This window comes from Anabas testudineus, chromosome 2, assembly GCF_900324465.2.
Source record: "Anabas testudineus chromosome 2, fAnaTes1.2, whole genome shotgun sequence".
NCBI classification, from domain to species: domain Eukaryota; kingdom Metazoa; phylum Chordata; class Actinopteri; order Anabantiformes; family Anabantidae; genus Anabas; species Anabas testudineus.
In genome coordinates, this window is record NC_046611.1 from 31,146,099 (window position 1) to 31,163,748 (window position 17,650).

The window sequence follows — 17,650 nt, forward strand, 5'->3', positions numbered from 1 at the left end:
AGTGATCACAATGAGCAATGCTAATGAACTGTATCAGAAGTGTTTGGATGTCAGGGTAGGCTTGTAAAGTCAACACTCGTACAGAGACATGGTAGAGCTTGTTGTTGTGATAATTAGGGAAGCTGTGAAAGCAGAGACATATGCACACGTAGTGATAGGTGCATAAATAATCGAAAGATGATACATTTTTTGGCATTTGGCCTCTGTACACAACCACATTGGGTTTGAAATTAAAACCCCTGTGTGAAAATGGCTGTAATTCCTGAATGATCGATGCCAGACTTTTGTCAAACCTCATGAATTAAAGCTGAAACTCTGTGACCTCACTCACCTCAACACTCAAGTGGTTCATTTCAAATTCAACATGGTGTTGTCCAGAGGACAAACTCCAAAAAGCTTGTCATCATTCCATTATTTATGAACCTAGCTCTATATGGGGACATATTAATGTCGCTAGAGACATTGTTGCGTGGTGCACATAGTGCTTTTAAACCAAATTTAATAGAAATATTCAGTGAGAAACAACAGCTACAGTAGTTTAACAATGTGTTAATATTTAACAAGCCTTTAAACTATGTTGGCTCCATACGTAGAGAGAAATATCCTGTGTATCCTAAATGCAGAGCAGAGTTGCCACCTTCTTGTCATTGTCTTTATAAAACTGAACTTAAGAAAACATATCTCTTTCCTCCCAGTTTATCAAAGGTTGATAGAGTTGATTATAGTAAAAACAGGCTTCAGTCCTGATAAACTGGGTCAGCACGGGATTTAATTAGACATGCAGGATCATGAAACCCTGTATGCCAGTTTCATATTTCTTCTCTAGCAAATTACAACATTAGATTAGTATTTAAATTTAAAAATATCAGTTTGATCCTGTGTCAGCTGTCACCTATTCCCAAACTGAATCTCTTCTTCATCCTGTCAAACATAGACAGCGTTCAGCACGTAGTAAGAGTGTGAACTGTCGGACCTTAATATTCAGTTTTAGAGATCCTGCAGTTTTAGTGTAAAACATCTACATATCTGACTAGATCTCTTGAAGTGTCGGCTAATTCTGCACTCAGAACTAACAGACAGGTTTCCTTAGTGAGGTAGTGAAAAGTTTCTATTCATTACGTTTGCAATTCTTCTGTTCTGGGAGCTTTTTAGTTTTATTTAAGTGAAACAGCTGTCTTCTGATTTAAATACTAAAAGCTAGGGAGCTTTTTCTTTTTATATGAAACCATAGAGTAGATTGCTGTTAGTGTGCCATAGATGAAATGTTCCTTTTTGTGTGAAAAGAGCAAAGAGGGAATTTAACTTTACAATGTTTACAATGCTGAATCTTAAATAACAGTTTTACAGACACACTACTACACTGTAAAAAAAAAATTGTGTTATTAACGGTGAAATACCGGCAGCTGTGGTTGCCAGAATTTCACCGCATAAAATAGGGTGAAAATGTATGACACATTACGGTATATTTAATAAGAAACTGTACATTTTATACTTGGCAACTTTTTTGGTTTACATGAAATTACTATAAAAACACAGGTTTACTGTAAACCTGTTTACGGTAATTTACTATAAAAATAACTGCTATAGTTAAATCTATTGACAGGTAAACTATGTAAAATAACAGGTATACTGTAAACCTAGATACAGTTCTTTTTCAGTTATAAACACAGTACAACAGTATACAACATTACTGCATTTTATTGCAAAGATTCACAGTTACGGTAAAATACCGGCAGCTGTGGTTGCCAGAAATTCACCGTAAAAAATAGGGTGAAAATGTATGACACATTATTACAAAGATTAAAAGTTGCGGTAAAATACCGGCAGCTGGGGTTGCCAGAATTTTACTGTAAAAAGTACGGTAAATCAAATAAGGCATTACAGCTGATTGGCATAGATTTTACAGTCAACAATTACTTATAATAAATTCCAAAATAAACATATAAATACATTGTAAAACAACAAACTATAATCATTAAAAGTTAAGGTTGTGCCTTTAAGCATTCTGTGTTGATCTGATCCAGTAAACTGCCCATTTAACTCACAAAGTAGTTTTAAGAGCTTGAAAAACAGCATGTATTTTTAGGTCAATGTACAGTGAAATTAACAATATAAACATCATAAGAAAATGTGGCCACTTGCCCAGGATGAATAATAGGTCAGACATGACTGAAGATGGTGCTCAACATGGTTTAGAGTCTCTCATGAACGTGATATTCCATAAACTAGAACCCATGATGTATGTTGTCATCATTTCTTCTAGAAGATTCCCAAGATGTCCATAAGGTGCACACTGTGGACTGGCAGGTTTTTCTCTGCAGCCAGAAAACAGAAACAAAGCAAAATTAAAATTGATGCAGTGATGAGCATTATACCCACACACATATATACAGCCTTACATACACAGTTCCAATTAATTTTACGTGATAGAAAGTTGAAGTATAGTTTTGCAGAGCATGTTATGAGTATATGGGCAAAATATAGAATCTGACATATTAATCACCAAGCAATCAACAGCATTACCAGCCTAAATACTCAGATGTCTCCACTTAGGCAGTCAGACAATTCACAACTATACTTTAGAGTTCTGGTTTCTTATGTGTATAATGAAGCTGTTGCTTTGAGAAAGATCAAGTTGAGTCAAGTTTAAATTTTGATTGCATCTTTCTATTCTTTATTACACTAACATGAATGAGGGGGCCAATAATACAGCTTACCTCTAATTTGTCTAAACATCAGCGGTGTTTAACTCATAAGGCTCACTCTTGAATGAAGTCTGAAGTCCTCTACAGATGTGGAATGATGTTCAGGAACTGGAACTTTGAACAGGTCTTGTCATCATTCGCGTTCGTCAAGTATGACGTGGACTGGCATGATCCACTCTGCAGCCAGAAAATAGAAGCAAATGTTACATTGATGCAGCGTTTAAGCGTAATGCCTAAACACAGATATCTGATATATAGTTTTACAGGTCATATGTTTATCAACAGTATCAGTGTGACACACAGACACTAACATATTTGTCACTAAGACATCAACAGTACAATGCAACAACAACAATACAATTATACATTCACTGAACCAGTCACAAAATCCACAGTCACATTTCAGACTGCTTGTTTCTTTTGTGTACGATGAGGCTGTTTTCTTGAGGAACATAAACTCTATGAAATTGAAATTGTGCTTGCATCTACATATTGTTTGCTAAACTATGCCACAGCTTACCTCTAATTTGCCTTGACATCGCTGGGGTTGACATGATGGAAGACAGACATGGAACAATGTTCTGAACAGGGAACAGTAAGCAGATGTTGGCACCAGTTTGGCTTTAAGACTCAAGTTGCCCATCATGTTTACGTTCTGGACTGTCGTGATCCTCTGCAGCCAGAAAACAACTTGTTAGACAAGGTACTGAAGACAGATAACTAAGACTCAACTAAACAAATAATATAATTTTTTATATTATTTATTTTTTAAATAAAAAATAATAAATATAAATGCAGTTTACTTAACTTAAAAGAGATTGCTAGAGAAATCTCTATGTTCTCGTGACATGTGGCCAGTAGAGGAAGATCTGACCTTGAAAACATTAGTAGATCCTGTTACTGGACAGTTCACTGCTCATTTTCACACTGGTACTGCGCCACTGCCTCCCAACAGTAACACTAACATTAACAAGAGCAGATACCTTGTGCCTCCACTAAATGTGAGCTTTAAAAGCTCTATATCTACAAAATGTCTCGTTGCAACCAGCTCAACACTTGAATAAACAATGTGGTTCATTACGATGAAGTCTGCCGTGAAGGACGTAGTACTTCAATGTTGTAAGCAGAAATCACAAATGAAATGAAATGATAACTACACATTTTGTTGTACACTTAGCTAGCTAGCTAAACACATTAATGTTTAACACAAATATATCTAAGACAGTTAGATGTAAGACAAATGTTAGCTAGCAAGTTAACGTGTAAGATTAGCATTAAGGTTAGCTAGCGGCTACGTTAAAAATGTTAACTAAATAACGTTTTGGGAACATGTAGTTAACCTCAACTTTAATGTCAATTACAATAACCGTAACTTTTAAGAAGAAAACTTACCGAAGCGTTATTTTAAAGTTCAAACTTACCTCCACACGTCGCTCCTCCAGGCTAACATTCAGGAGACGCTGTATTCCGCGGTGCTGCTCGGACAGAAGTGTGGCTGTTCAGCGTCCGTTAACATTTGAACCACAGTTTCCCGCTCTCTGAATACGTCAGTGCTCCGTCTGTTAGTCTTTAAATGACGGTGGTTCACAGACAGTTTGAGAAAATAAAATAAAATAAAATAAAATACATTTACAACCAGTAAACCATATGTTACGGTAACTCACCATGTTTTCAGTATTAAGTATTACGGTGATATAAATGGACCTGGTCATTTACAGTATGGAGGCTGATCCCAGTGTGGGCCGCATTTCAAATCCTATTTATTATATTTCCAGTTTGTGCTGTAGCTACATTAGAGGTCAGAGGTCAACAGCAAAACCAATAACAACATAATTAGGACAAACTTTTCCAGAAACTTGATACATGAGATATTTGGTATTTTTCAACACCAACGACTTTAATTTCTTCAAGAAATGTATTATTCATGTTTTAGTTTTCCATCACACATTAACGCCTTACAAGTGTAGAACATAAAATGACAGATAATAACAGTATATGTAAACATATATTTTATTTCAAAATCAACATAAATACCATATTTTTAACATCTCCTTTCTGTAGAAAAAAGAAAATGTTTTTGTTGAATTATAAAAGGTTTTAAACCGTAAATTTCAATGTATACGTCAACAAAATCTGTAATTTAAACCAAATAATACCATTAATTTTACGATATTTACTTGCTTGTGGCCTTACGGTATTTTCCCATTAATTTTAGCTAAATTTTATGTTTTAACGGTAAAACTGTGTGTTTTCTACATACTTTCACAGTAAAAAGTACAGTTACATACTGTTTCTTGATTAACAGTAAAAAGGTGTATCTATTACTGTGATATATTGTTTTGCATTTAACGGTAATATACTGTTGCTATTTAACAGTTTTTTACCGTAATTTCTACAAACATTTCTTACAGTGTACACAAATGCTCTCAAAGCAAGCCGCACTGCTGCTTGTTTGAAGAGATATAAGAGCACACTCACATACACAGAGTGGTTTTAAACATCACATAGCATTCGTTTCACTTTCTAACACCTCTTGTTGCTTGGTAACATCTGTTTAATGAAGCTTCTTTTGGAAGCAGATCTGACATGCAGCACCTGTGGTAAATGGTATATAGCCTTTCTTAATTAACTCCACTGAAATGAAATTCTGGGTGCGTATGTTAAGAATCTCAGTCATCCACATCATTATATTTCCAAAAGTGACCTTTTGTTGGCAGCTGAACTTGCTTTGGGTTCTTAAAGATGTGCCATTATTCATCCAAGGTCATCATCATTGTTTAGCTTAAACTAACTGGTATTTAACATCTGTGGAATTGCCCACATCCTGATGATCACTGAGTCATATGAAGAGGCGTGTTTGTGCGTTACCCTACATGTGCAAGGAGGCATTGTAGTTGATTACTAGTGTTGGTCTTTACATTTTGGAACATTTTTGCATTTTTTGCAGACAAGCTTCAGTTCTGTAAACATGTAGCCGTTGATAAATACTGCTGACTACTTTTGCTTGGTATTTTTTGACTAATTGAGAGTTATGACTGTAATGAAAAGGGTTGAAGAGCTGTAAACTTTTTCATTTTCTGATGTGTTATGTGCACAAAACCAAATTATTTTAACCCACACTAAATAACTAACTAACTACCATTTACCACTCAATATTGCATTGAAAGCATTGATAGATTGACTTTTTTTCCAATTTGGCATTTCATTTCAGTAGTTTTTTGATAAAGTTGCTTAAATTAATTCATGATCTGACAGAGTCCAGGTACATAGCCAACTAAATACAGTTACTATCTTACTAGAAGATTTTATTTACAGGTCCATCCATGACTAGGTACTAAGACATAAGGGTGCCATAAATCTGTATATGTAGATACATTTGCCATCTGTGGCTGTTTGGTTTGGCCGAGATATGCAAGACATCGGCCGTAGAGCAAGACAGAATTTTGATTTTGTATTATTTAACTGTGTGGATGGTAAAACTCTTAAAATGTAGGAAAGTCTGTTTTTTTAATGGATTCTGTAAAATATATATTGTTTTTTTTTATCAGTTTTACCTATGTTTAGGATCATTTTAATTAATTGATGTTTTGCAGACTTATCTAATATTGGGATTTACTGTAGTGATAGTTCAAATTTTATGATGCAACACATTAAAATAAACTTAACATTATTCACTAAAGAAGACTAATTGTACCTGATACCTATACATTTTTATGACAATTTACCCCAAAGCAGAAACAAAAGTTATTGCGCTAGACTATTTTTTTATCCCTTCTATCTGTCTTTCCTCTCCTGGCAATAAAAAATCTGAATAATCATCTTAGTCATGTCAAAAGAAGAAATCTTAACAGAAGTGTTAAAAAGGACTCTCCAGGGTTTTCACTCTCAGCCTGTCTCTACTTTCATTTCTACCTGTCTAACCCCATTCCCCCCCTGACAATTCATAACAGTGAAGTCTTCTTCTTCAAGTAGAGTTTTACAGCTTGAAGCAAAAGCTTTATGTGGTGTGAATGGGGTTATTTTTTCAGTTCAGCTTGACTCATCTGAGTTCTTGTTCTACCTCAGTCCAGTCTGTCCTGGAGCCATACAAGCCTGCAACTCGACTATGTGACATGAAATAATACCTAGTGATACCCTAATAAATCCAAACATCACAGTGAGTGTTTTCATTCTTTGTCTGCATGTAGATAACAGGGATACAACTGGAGCTGACGATACCACAGGCAGTTCAGCTGGTTGACTGGTGCACACAGTGGGAGTCCACAGTAAGGAAAAACATGAAGATCATGAGGAAGACCCTCTGCAAAGATAGTATGTCTTAGTATGCAAAAATAAGTGTGTATGTACGGGAAACGCGTGCTACGTGAATTCATGTCAGCAAGTGCAGGTTTCAGCCTTGTGATTAAAATGGATGTGTGTGCGTGTTTAAGTGTGTTTAAGTGTGAGTATGGGTGTAAACAGGAAGTTCAAGCTGGAGGGAACTCTACTTTTAGCAGAATTCTCCTTTGAATCCACTTTTGTACTTGCAGCAGCAGGATGCAACACCCAGAATACAACAAGGTGCAAACACGTCACCGGAAAAGTGAAATTCACTTCTGAGGTTATAAATATCACTGAGATGCACTTACACTTATCATAGAAAACCTCTTACTGACATGTCATCCATCAACCTATTTGCACATTTCTTGTAGTCATCTCATGGTTTTAGCTTAAGAACTGCAAAGAAATAGCACAGAATCTGAAATGTACTTGGATATTGATTAACATTGTAGCAGTAACACTAGCAGTGCAGTAACAGGCGTATCAATAGTATCAAGTGATTTCTTAGAGCCTAATACATATAGCATGAAATTAGCAATCTAGTGGTAAAATAACCCTATCTTAGTCAATGCTACCATCATGTAATGGCACGTAAACCTCTGGCAGCACCAGTCTGATCTTTTTATCTAATGTACAAACAAAAAATCAATCTGAAACTGAAAAGAGATATTTTAATATTTTAAGTGGAAAATTTATTTTTCTAAATAAGTTTAGTTTATTTTACTCATGTGTAATCTTAACATTTCCCAGACTAAACCAAAACATAACCTTCTGTGTTTATCTTCAGCATGTTTCCTCTGATGTTTTGTTACAGTATCTACATCTGAATCTTATAGTAGCAATGATCCAGTTTTCAAATGGAAATTGATCTGTTGGAGTTATGCAATTCAGAAATTGAGCTTTATTTATATGTAGGTTTTTCTTTCTGTTCTAATGATGTAGATGTAGATTATTGTCATCTGTATCATTAAAATAAAGGTAAATACTTAATTAATTCAATTTAATTAAATCAATGTTAAGGTAATGAAGATCAGAGAATTATACTATCAAAGAGATTCATCCTTCAGTGTCTTGTACAGCAGAATTTGATACTTAAAGCTGCTGTATCCTCAGTTTTCCCACAGTAGAACACATAAACAGGAGAGATGTTGGAAAACAAACCGTGAGACATATCCAGAGCCACCAGAACGTCTTGCTGTTACCGGAAAAATGTAAGATGTTGCAAAACTTTGAATAGAGTCCAAATGTGGCCTCCAGTCTGACGATGTGGAAACACACAAATACAGTATTCCTAAAATGTCTGTGCTTATTGCATGACACTGTTTAATTTAGTAATGTCTGAGTTGTGAGTATGCGTTTTATGTGTGTGCATTATTACATTTTGTGACTAAAAATGTAAAGACATTTGGGACATCTCAAGGGACTTGGAAAATGAAAGGAAATGAGAGGCAAACAACTTGATTTTAGGGTTTTAGGGTTAGTTGTTATATTTAGGGTTAGGAAAAGGGGTCAGGGGATGCTTTATGTCAATAAGTGTCCCACCAGCCATACAAAACAACATGTATATGTGAGAGACAGAATACAGCTGTTTGGTCATCTGGCTTCTAGCAGCAGGGCAGTTGGACGTGGGAGGTCAGAGGGATCACTGGGGTAAAGGAGAAGGGAGGAGGGAGAGTAAGAGGAGCAGGAGGAGTAAGAGGAGCAGGGAGAAAAGTATAAGAGAGGTGATTCCAGGAAAGAGGATCAGAGAGGGACAGACAAAATGTCAACACTGGCAATGAGAAATAAGTACAGGAGGTGGTAAAAAAAAAAAACAAGAAGAAGCAGGACGCTGCATTATTTAAATGTCAGCGGTTCATGTTTTAACAACACTTTTTTCTGTTACCTTTATCATTAATTAATGGTTTTGGGCAACTCAGAGCACTTGGTTAAGAGAAAGATGGTAGTCTTGGGTAAATGTTAAAAAAGTCAACCCGTGTTGTGTTCTCTCAGGATGTAAGACAGAACACAAACCCTGCACTTGACCTCCTGCTAATGTCTGTCTTGAAATAGCATAAAGAAACTCTTCCTACCAACAAACAGAATTCAAGCAGCAATGTTATTTCTGTCAAATTGTATCTGCCAGTTTGTAGGAAACATGGATACACACTGCCTGTTAAAAAAAAAGTAAAGTAAATAGGTTAGAGAACTCCCATTGCATAATTACTGCATGGATGATTATTTTTCACCTTGCAACAAGTTATTTAACCCTAACTGATGCAGTGAGTAGCTACTCATTTCTTAAACAACCATGTCTGAAGACACATTGTGTGGTGGAGTGATGGTGCATCAGGGTAAGAAGAGAGGCGGGTGAAGTGATGCACCCATCATGTCTAGTGTCTACTGTACAACAGTGTGGGGGCAGTGCTATGATCTGGGGTTGCTGCAGTTGGTCGGGTCCAGGTTCAGCAACGTTATGAGTCCAAAGAATGAGGTCAGCTGACTACCTGAATATACTGAATGACTAGGTTACTTCATTAATGGACTTTCTTCCCTGATGGGGGGCATATTCCAAGATGACAATACCAGGATTCAAATTGTGAAAGAGTGGTTTAGGGAGCATGACACATCATTTTCACACATGGATTGAGTCCAGACCTCAACCCCATTGAGAATCTTTGGGATGTGCTGAAGAAGACTTTGTGCAGAGGTCTGACTCCCCCATCACCAATGCAACATCTTGGTGAAAAATTAATGGAATAAAATAAATAATAAAATTATTTAATAAAATTAACGAATACATGTGGTGACATTGCAAGAAGCAACGGTGAGTGTGTGCCATACTGAAAGCTAAAGAGAGAGTTTGTGACTGGATAGGCAGTGTATATGATACCTAAAATCAGACCGTTGTTGGTACTGTACTGTTGGTACTCTCTATTTACCACAGAGTCCAGACCTTAGGAACAAATGCTGTGACATTGCAGAAGCTTATCAAAACGTTGCCATGGTGAATACGTACTGTAATCAAAGCTAAAGGGGGTCCAACACAGTATTTTAGTGTGTGACCTTTTTTTGGACACGCGGTGTATTTGGAACGTCAGTGAGATAAATGAAAAGGTGACAGAGTTATTCAGCTGTGATGACTCAACTGTTATCAGATGCTGACATTTTCTTTATTTTCAGGCCAGAACTCTGTTACCTTCCACAGGAACTTCAATATATTTATTTTCTATTTTGGTTAAATACATCCAGCAGATCACTTGTTCTCTAGTTTTGAACTTGTCAATCTGTGTAGGACTCAGCTGCTACTGCTGAGCTGCTGTTAACTAAACACAAATGAACAGAAAAGAGATCTTTAAGTAGGAAAGAGTGGTTTATGGAGTGAAGGGAAGAGTGGGAACTTAAGACTGGGAGGATGTCCTGTTTGGGTCATGTGCTTCAGAGCGTTTTACTGTGGGAAAGAGTGTGTGTGTATGTGTGCATGTCTCAAGGGGCTGGGGAATGCATTATGTCATTGAGTGTTCTTACAACTTTAGAAAGGCAACTGTGTGTGTGTGTGTGTGTGTGTGTGTGTGTGTGTGTGTGTGTGTGTGTGTGTGTGTGTGTGTGTGTGTGGTCTGGTTAAGCTGATTTTCCACTGTTGCTGTAATGATGGTGGTTTGTTTAGTATTACATTAAAGTTGTGGTTGGTAAATTGATGTGTGTGTGTGAGTGAGTCTTTTAGTTAATTGTATCAGTAATTACAGCTATAAGCTCATCGTACCTATATTTAGGAAATGTATCTCATTCCTCCTCACAGATCCTCTCAAGCTCAATCAGACTGGATATGATATGTCCATGAAAATCTTCAGGTCCCTCCACAGATGTTCTATGGGATTTAAGTGTGAGCTCTGGGCCAATCAAAAACAGTCAGAGACTTAAAGCCACTTAACTGTTGTCTTCATTGTGTGCTTTGGCTTATGGTCATACTGCATCTACTGTGAAGGAACTCCTCTGTATTTTGCTGCATTTATCTGTATTACAATTCTAGTCCATCTCCCTGCCACACTAGATGAGTTCACCACCTTGTTTAACTGTAAGGATGATGTTAACAGGTGATGAGGGGTGTCTAGTATTCACGAAGCACAGTACTTGGGAGTTCTGCCCAGTGAGTTTACATTTGGGTCATCAGACCACAGAAACTTTGTCCTCATGTTCTCACAGTCTTTTTAATGCTGTTTGGCAAACTCCTAACAGGCAGTGGTTTCCATCTAACCACTCTACCATAACCGTCTGATTGATGGAGTGTTACTGAGATGTTTGTCCATCTGCCAGGTTCTTCAATCTGCAGAGGACGTCTGTACCTCTGTTAGAATGATCATTGGGTTCATGGTCACCTCCCTGATCAACATCCTTTTTGTTCACTTACTCAGTGAGGTTCTTTTTTTCTTTTATTTTCTTTCATTTGACACATTTTGAGGCCACTGTGCTTCTGTGCTTCAGAAATGTTTTTAATTTGTTCTCATCTATGCCCTTTACCACAAAGAGATACTGTGGAGGTCTACAGGGAGTTCTATAGATCTGTACACACAGATCTGTGTCTTTCCACAGATCTGTGTCTTTCTAAGCTACTGTATCCATCCGTCCATCCATCATCGTAACTGCTTGTCCCGCTAAGGGGGTCACAGGGGAGCCAATCTCAGCTGTCATTGGGTGAGAGGCAGATTAGACCCTGTACAAGTCAACAGTCTATCACAATGCACATATTTAGGGTCACTCAATCTAACTATCTTTGGATGGTGGGAGGAAGCTTGAGTACCCAGAGAAAACCCACACAGACATACTGTAGTGAGAACACGCAATCTCCAAAGAGAAAGGCACCCAGCCGATCCATGGAGTCAAACCCCGGACCTTCTAGGTGTGATGATAACAATGCTAGCCACTACACCACTGTGTCATCCCTTTCTAAACTATGTTTAGTCAGTACAATTAGCCACAGATGGATTTTAGTCAAGTTCTAGACTCATCTCAAGAAAATTTACAGCAAAGAGGATGCACCTGAACGCAATTTGGAGCCACATCAAAGGGTCTGGATACTTTCCAAAAAAACTATATGTGTCTCTTTTGTGGATGAAGAAGAGTTCTTCTATCTACTTATACACACGAATACACAAATTATACGCAAATGTGAATATTGTGCTTAATGGTCCAGTATAATATAATAAGAATAAATGGTAAGTGAGGTGGTTTGCTTTATTATGTATAAAAGCCAACATAAAGTACAGTGTGTGTGCTGGACTCAAAGGAGGCTACAAATAAAACAGGAACAAAAGATGAAATGGGCCAGGAGCCAATCTAACAGAGGGTGAGTGAGTGTGAATATGAGGCTAATGAAGATGTTCCTTATTAATTAACAGTTCAATATACAGCATTCTTACTTAGATATTCAACAAGCATTGTTTCAATATTTAGATCAATCATAGAACTGGAGTGTGCTTACATTCACCTGCTGCAACTGTATTTGTAAATTACTGAGCTGATATTGCCGGTTTAATGAAAGTTTAAATGTTGTGCAGTTGAGTATTGAATGTCTGTTTTTAACAAATAAGAAACAACAGAGAGCCAACAGGTTTTTACTCCACCTGATTGTTCCTCTTTTTATTAGGAACTCAGCAGTGGAATCACCTGCTGTGTTAATAGGTTGAAATGAAACCCTGCAGACAGCCCCATGGTACATGGTCCACAAGACACTGAAGCATGTGTATGTTAAATTACTTAGTCAAGTACATCATGGTGGTGTAGTGTTAGCACTGTTGCCTTACCACTAGAAGGACCTGGGTTTGAATCCACCTTTCCTGGGAGTTTTTCAGTGTGGAGTTTGCATGTTCTTGATGTGTCTGCAGGTGTTTTCTTGGGGGACTCCGGTTTCCTTAACCTTCTTCCCCAATAAACTGGTCACCACTGGTTAATTGGTGACTCTAAATTGCCCAAAGGTGCAAATGTGAGTGTGAACGTTTGACTGTCTCTATATTTCAGCCCTGTGATAGACTGGTGACATGTCCAGGGAATACAACCTGCGTCTCACCTAGTGACAGCGGGGAGTGGCTCCAGCACCCCTGTGACCCTTAACTGGAAAAGCAATTCAGATAATGAATGGATGGAATATTACAAGGTTTACAAAAGTAACAATAACGCATGGCAAGAAATGAACGTGAGCCTTGAAAAGCTCTGTGCACTGCCAGCAGTTTGCCCATCACAACAGCGCAGCTCTGCATGGAAGCATGGCACGCTTCCTGTGTCGCTTCTGGTCAAAACTGCTGGGTCAACCCACTTCCCAGTATTCTTCTGTCAACTCTGGGAAAAAGCTTTTATATCCTTCCTGCCTCCAAGATGCTGGCCGCGAAGGCATAGTGTGAAGCTACATTTGCAGCTGTAGTGTGAGGAGTCCCCCTCACTGCTGAGTGAACTATTGTCTCCTCTGTTTGTGTCTCTACAACCGCCCAAAAAAAACAAAAACGCTTGTGTGGCTTCCTGGACTTCATCAGATGGAATAAATATTGTCTGATATCTTGCCATTTGTTTGTTTAGTTGGAGTGAGTAATAATACTGTGATTGTGTTGTTGTCACTGAATTTGTCATTTGCAGCTTTGGCCGTCACGCTTCAGCCTCTGGAAGATCAGACTGAGTGTCGGCAGCTATGTCAACATGATTGACCATCTCCCACTGTCAGTGATGACTGCATTGTTTGACCCTGAGTTTATTTACATGATGCACTGATCAGATTTGAAAGTGCATGGCTGGGTTTCTTAGTATTGTTTCAAAGGTTTACATAGACACAAAGCAAATCTGTCATGGATTCAGCTCCCTGACCGTTTGTATTGTTTGTCCTAATAAAAGAATAATGTCTGAGGTTGAATGAGCGCATACACATTTTGGCCTAAGAAAGCTCTCCCAGGGTTTCAGTGTTCGGAGGTGTAGTCCCATTTTTCGCAGTAGTGCAAAAGAAGCCATAGACATGCTCTGTCATCTAAGAACTGTGGGAAAGCAAGAGAGAATTGAACTTACAGTCAAAGCCAGGCGTATGTGAGAAGTGACACAATGGGTTTAAAATAAAGTGATCAAGAGCAAAGACTTTCAACAAAAGAATTCAATTAACTGTTAAGGGATTGCAGCCATTTTTAGACACACTTCCCCAAAGGTAATTGGACAATTCATGACAAGCAAATGGCCAGGTGTCCAGTTCACTCATTATTCTATGACAGACCCGGCAGATAAAAGGTCTGGAATTGGGATATGTTCAATAAAACTCTCATTATGAGTTCCAAAGAGTTGTCTATGGAAGTGAAGGAGGCCGTCATTAGGCTGACAATAACAAAAATTTAAAAGATGAGAAACAAGGGCACAAGAAAAAATCCTAGGAGTGGTCAAATCAAAGACATTATTAAAAGAAGGACCTGGACCTGACAAACACCACAACTTCTTTGCGTAGCACTAGTTTGCGGCATCATGATCCTATCTACTGCTAGATTTCACGAGAATACCTACAACCTTAATTTGAATGGATGAAGTTATACAGTACATCACAAGTCACAAGTCAAAACCAAGCCAACAGGATAAATGTGGAACTGATCCTGGATAAAATCCACAGTCCTTGTTCACGTTTCTTCTCATTCACCCATTTGCACACACAAGCACGCACCTATGACAGAGTTGCCTTGCAGCTGATCTGACTCACCAGAGGCAACCTAGGGTTCAGTATCTTGCCTAAGGACACTAACATGTGACAGGAGGAGCTGGGAATCAACCCATCAGTGTTAGAATGGGAAGACAACTGCTTTACTCCTGATCTACAGCCTCCCCGATGTCAAATGTGCACTGCATCCTGATTGAGTTGTTAATTGTTTGGGATCTCACCGGTAGTTGTTAAGTATGTATCTTTAAATTATAGATTGCCTGGCTGTCTGCCGGGTTTCAGTAAATGACTGGTTTTGCTCTTCTGCAATTAATGACTTGCACAAACTGTAGACTGAATCTCGTTTACAGTCCAGACTTATCTCACAAGTACAAGGGGTTAAAAGTGGTCTAGTAATGTTTTAGAGCAGAGACCAAACAAATAATAGCAGTAAATGCAGAACCATAAATCAAGCATGCACTTCAAACACAGAGGGCCAGTTATATCATGTTGATCAATGGCCAGTATGAAGATTGAACCAATGGCCTTTGCGTTATATCCACCATGTTATAACCATGTGAGGTAAGGTCTTGTGAGCCAAAGATTCAGCTGACAGAAAAGGGAATGTTAATGTCCAATAATGATTGCAACCCTGTTTATAGATGGAGATACATTTACATTTAGTCATTTGGCTTTTATCCAAAGCGACGTATAAGGTAAATATATATATATATATATATATGTGTGTGTGTGTGTGTGTGTGTGTGTGTGTGTGTGTGTGTATGTGTGTACATGTATGTATTAATTCAGTTGCAGTAAGTCAAATTTGCTTGAGAATTAAACAGCAACAGAACAATTCAACCACAAGGGGGCATAGTCAAGTGTCTTCTTGTGCCAGTCCCCAGTCTGGATTCAAGTTTCAAGAATCAAGTTTGAAAAAACTTTATTAATCCAGTTCTTCTCAACACAGACAGAAAGTCAGAGAATATTTGTGAAACCAACACATACGATTCATCAGCATGACTTCCATACTTGATCAGTTGCAGCCCAAATTAACAACCACGGCCACTGGTGCTGTTGAGCTACAAGATGCCAGTGGAAACTGGGCTGCCAATGGTCAAACAAGTGGAGGAGGAAAAGGGAAGAGTGTAGGACTGACAGAGTTTGAATGTTGGGACTATGACAGGGAAGGCTAGAGAGTTGGTTGACATGATGCATAGAAGGAAGGTGGACATACTGTCTGTCCAGTAGAGCTAGTAGAAAGGTAGCAAAGCTAGAAACTCAGGATCAGGTTTTCCAGTTGTGTACCATGTACTTTGACGAGTTGAGGAATGAGCAAAATGAAAGAGAACAAAGAGTTGGAGACTGTTGTGGAGCAGGAAGTAGCTAAGATTAGTACGAGTGAAGTGAGGAGAGCATTGAAGAGGATGAAAAGTGGAAAGACAGCAACAGTCATTATTTTCATATTTGGCCGCATTAGTTATCTGCCAAAGCAAATTTAAGGCCATTACTACTGTTACTGATTAATGTGTAATGTGATTTATCAAAGATTGTTTGTAAAGTGTGACTGCAGAAAGGCATTTATTATTAACATCTGGTTAAAGGCCAGAAATAGGGATTTTGTTTGAGGACCATTCCTAACAGAACACTCTGAAGCAAACACAGAACCATTCCAGGTCTTACCAGGCATAACACAGAAGAACAGATCACACAAAACAAGCAACACAGTGGACTTACAAAGCGCTTAAGAGCTTACAAAAAAAACTAACCTCGCACAAAAAGGGAATATGAGAGATGTGTTTAACATCACCGCTCCGCATTAAGATACTGTAAGTTTTGGAGCATATTTTTATAGTATATATGGGGAAAAGTTACTGAAGCTTTAATAACTTCATTTCATGCTCCTGCACAATGTGTCAGCAGCTTCGGGTTTGTTCTTCTGTCAAATGATCTGTTCTCCAGCATGCTACACACCCTCAGAGCCCACCGTGAGAAATAGCAAACCAGGACAGTTCTAACTTTGAGTTTAACTGTGACATTAAATATTATCAATGAACAATTCAGTGAGCAGATCTTAAAAAAGATAAAATGAGGATGCCCTGCCAGGATCAGTTGACTTGAGTTTGTAATGACTGAATTTCCATTTCACAGAGAGGAATGTTCATAAATACTCACTTTTCAGATGACAGATAACTGACTAAAAAGTGAAACTAATAACAGGGAGGTTTAATTTGTATGCAGGAAGCACTCAGCTGGGTGGAGTAGCTTGTCGGCCATTTCAGAGGACAAAAACTGCAGCTGGCTTTGTTGTATGGGAGTAAACACCAGTCGACCTCATGCTGAATCACAATCCAACAATTTCAGAGCTCGTTTTACTAAACTCTCTCTAAACAGTAACTCCAAACTTGTTACAGGGTTGAAGTTAGTATTCTAACTAATCATCTGTGAATATTCTCCTGGTCATGGATGTCCCAGTGGTATTCATACCAGAACTTGTTCAGAGTTCATGAAGACAACCTTCAAGACATGATACAGCAGTCTATGTGAATCTGTAAGTCAGTGGTCAATTTTTTGAAGACAGCAATGTGCACATTCGGACCAGACAGTGGTTTAAACTGGGCGTAATGAAGACCATCTAATGTATGACAAACTGGAACGACACTCTCTGGGGTGACAGGAGGTGGGCTGTGACATCACTTATCAGATATAATATAATGTACCTATAATACGTAATATAACTATGATGTAGTTCTTTAATCACTCCCCAGTAGTTCACACAAAACATGTCAATGCCAAGGTGGAACAACAACCCACAGGTGACCATCAAATAGTGTGTTTTCACTGCGTCAACTCGACTCTGCTTGGTTCATTTTTAGTAGCAGGTATGTTCCACTGTTAATGTAGTATTACATCAGTATGGATGTTATCATAGCCGGTCAGTGCTGTGAACTGCCGGGAAACTGCCAACACTCACAGGAACAAAGCATGACATGGA

General features: G+C 38.2%; 1 long non-coding RNA gene across 1 annotated transcript; it reads right to left on the bottom strand.

Moving 5' to 3' along the window:
- Positions 1-1,497: 1,497 nt before the first annotated feature.
- On the bottom strand, positions 1,498-3,364 carry LOC113164211. Its single transcript, XR_003298979.1, has 3 exons — positions 3,226-3,364; positions 2,718-2,882; positions 1,498-2,315 (listed from the first exon to the last, which is right to left on the bottom strand). It is a non-coding gene; the product is annotated as an uncharacterized LOC113164211 (long non-coding RNA).
- Between the last annotated feature and the right edge of the window lie 14,286 nt (positions 3,365-17,650).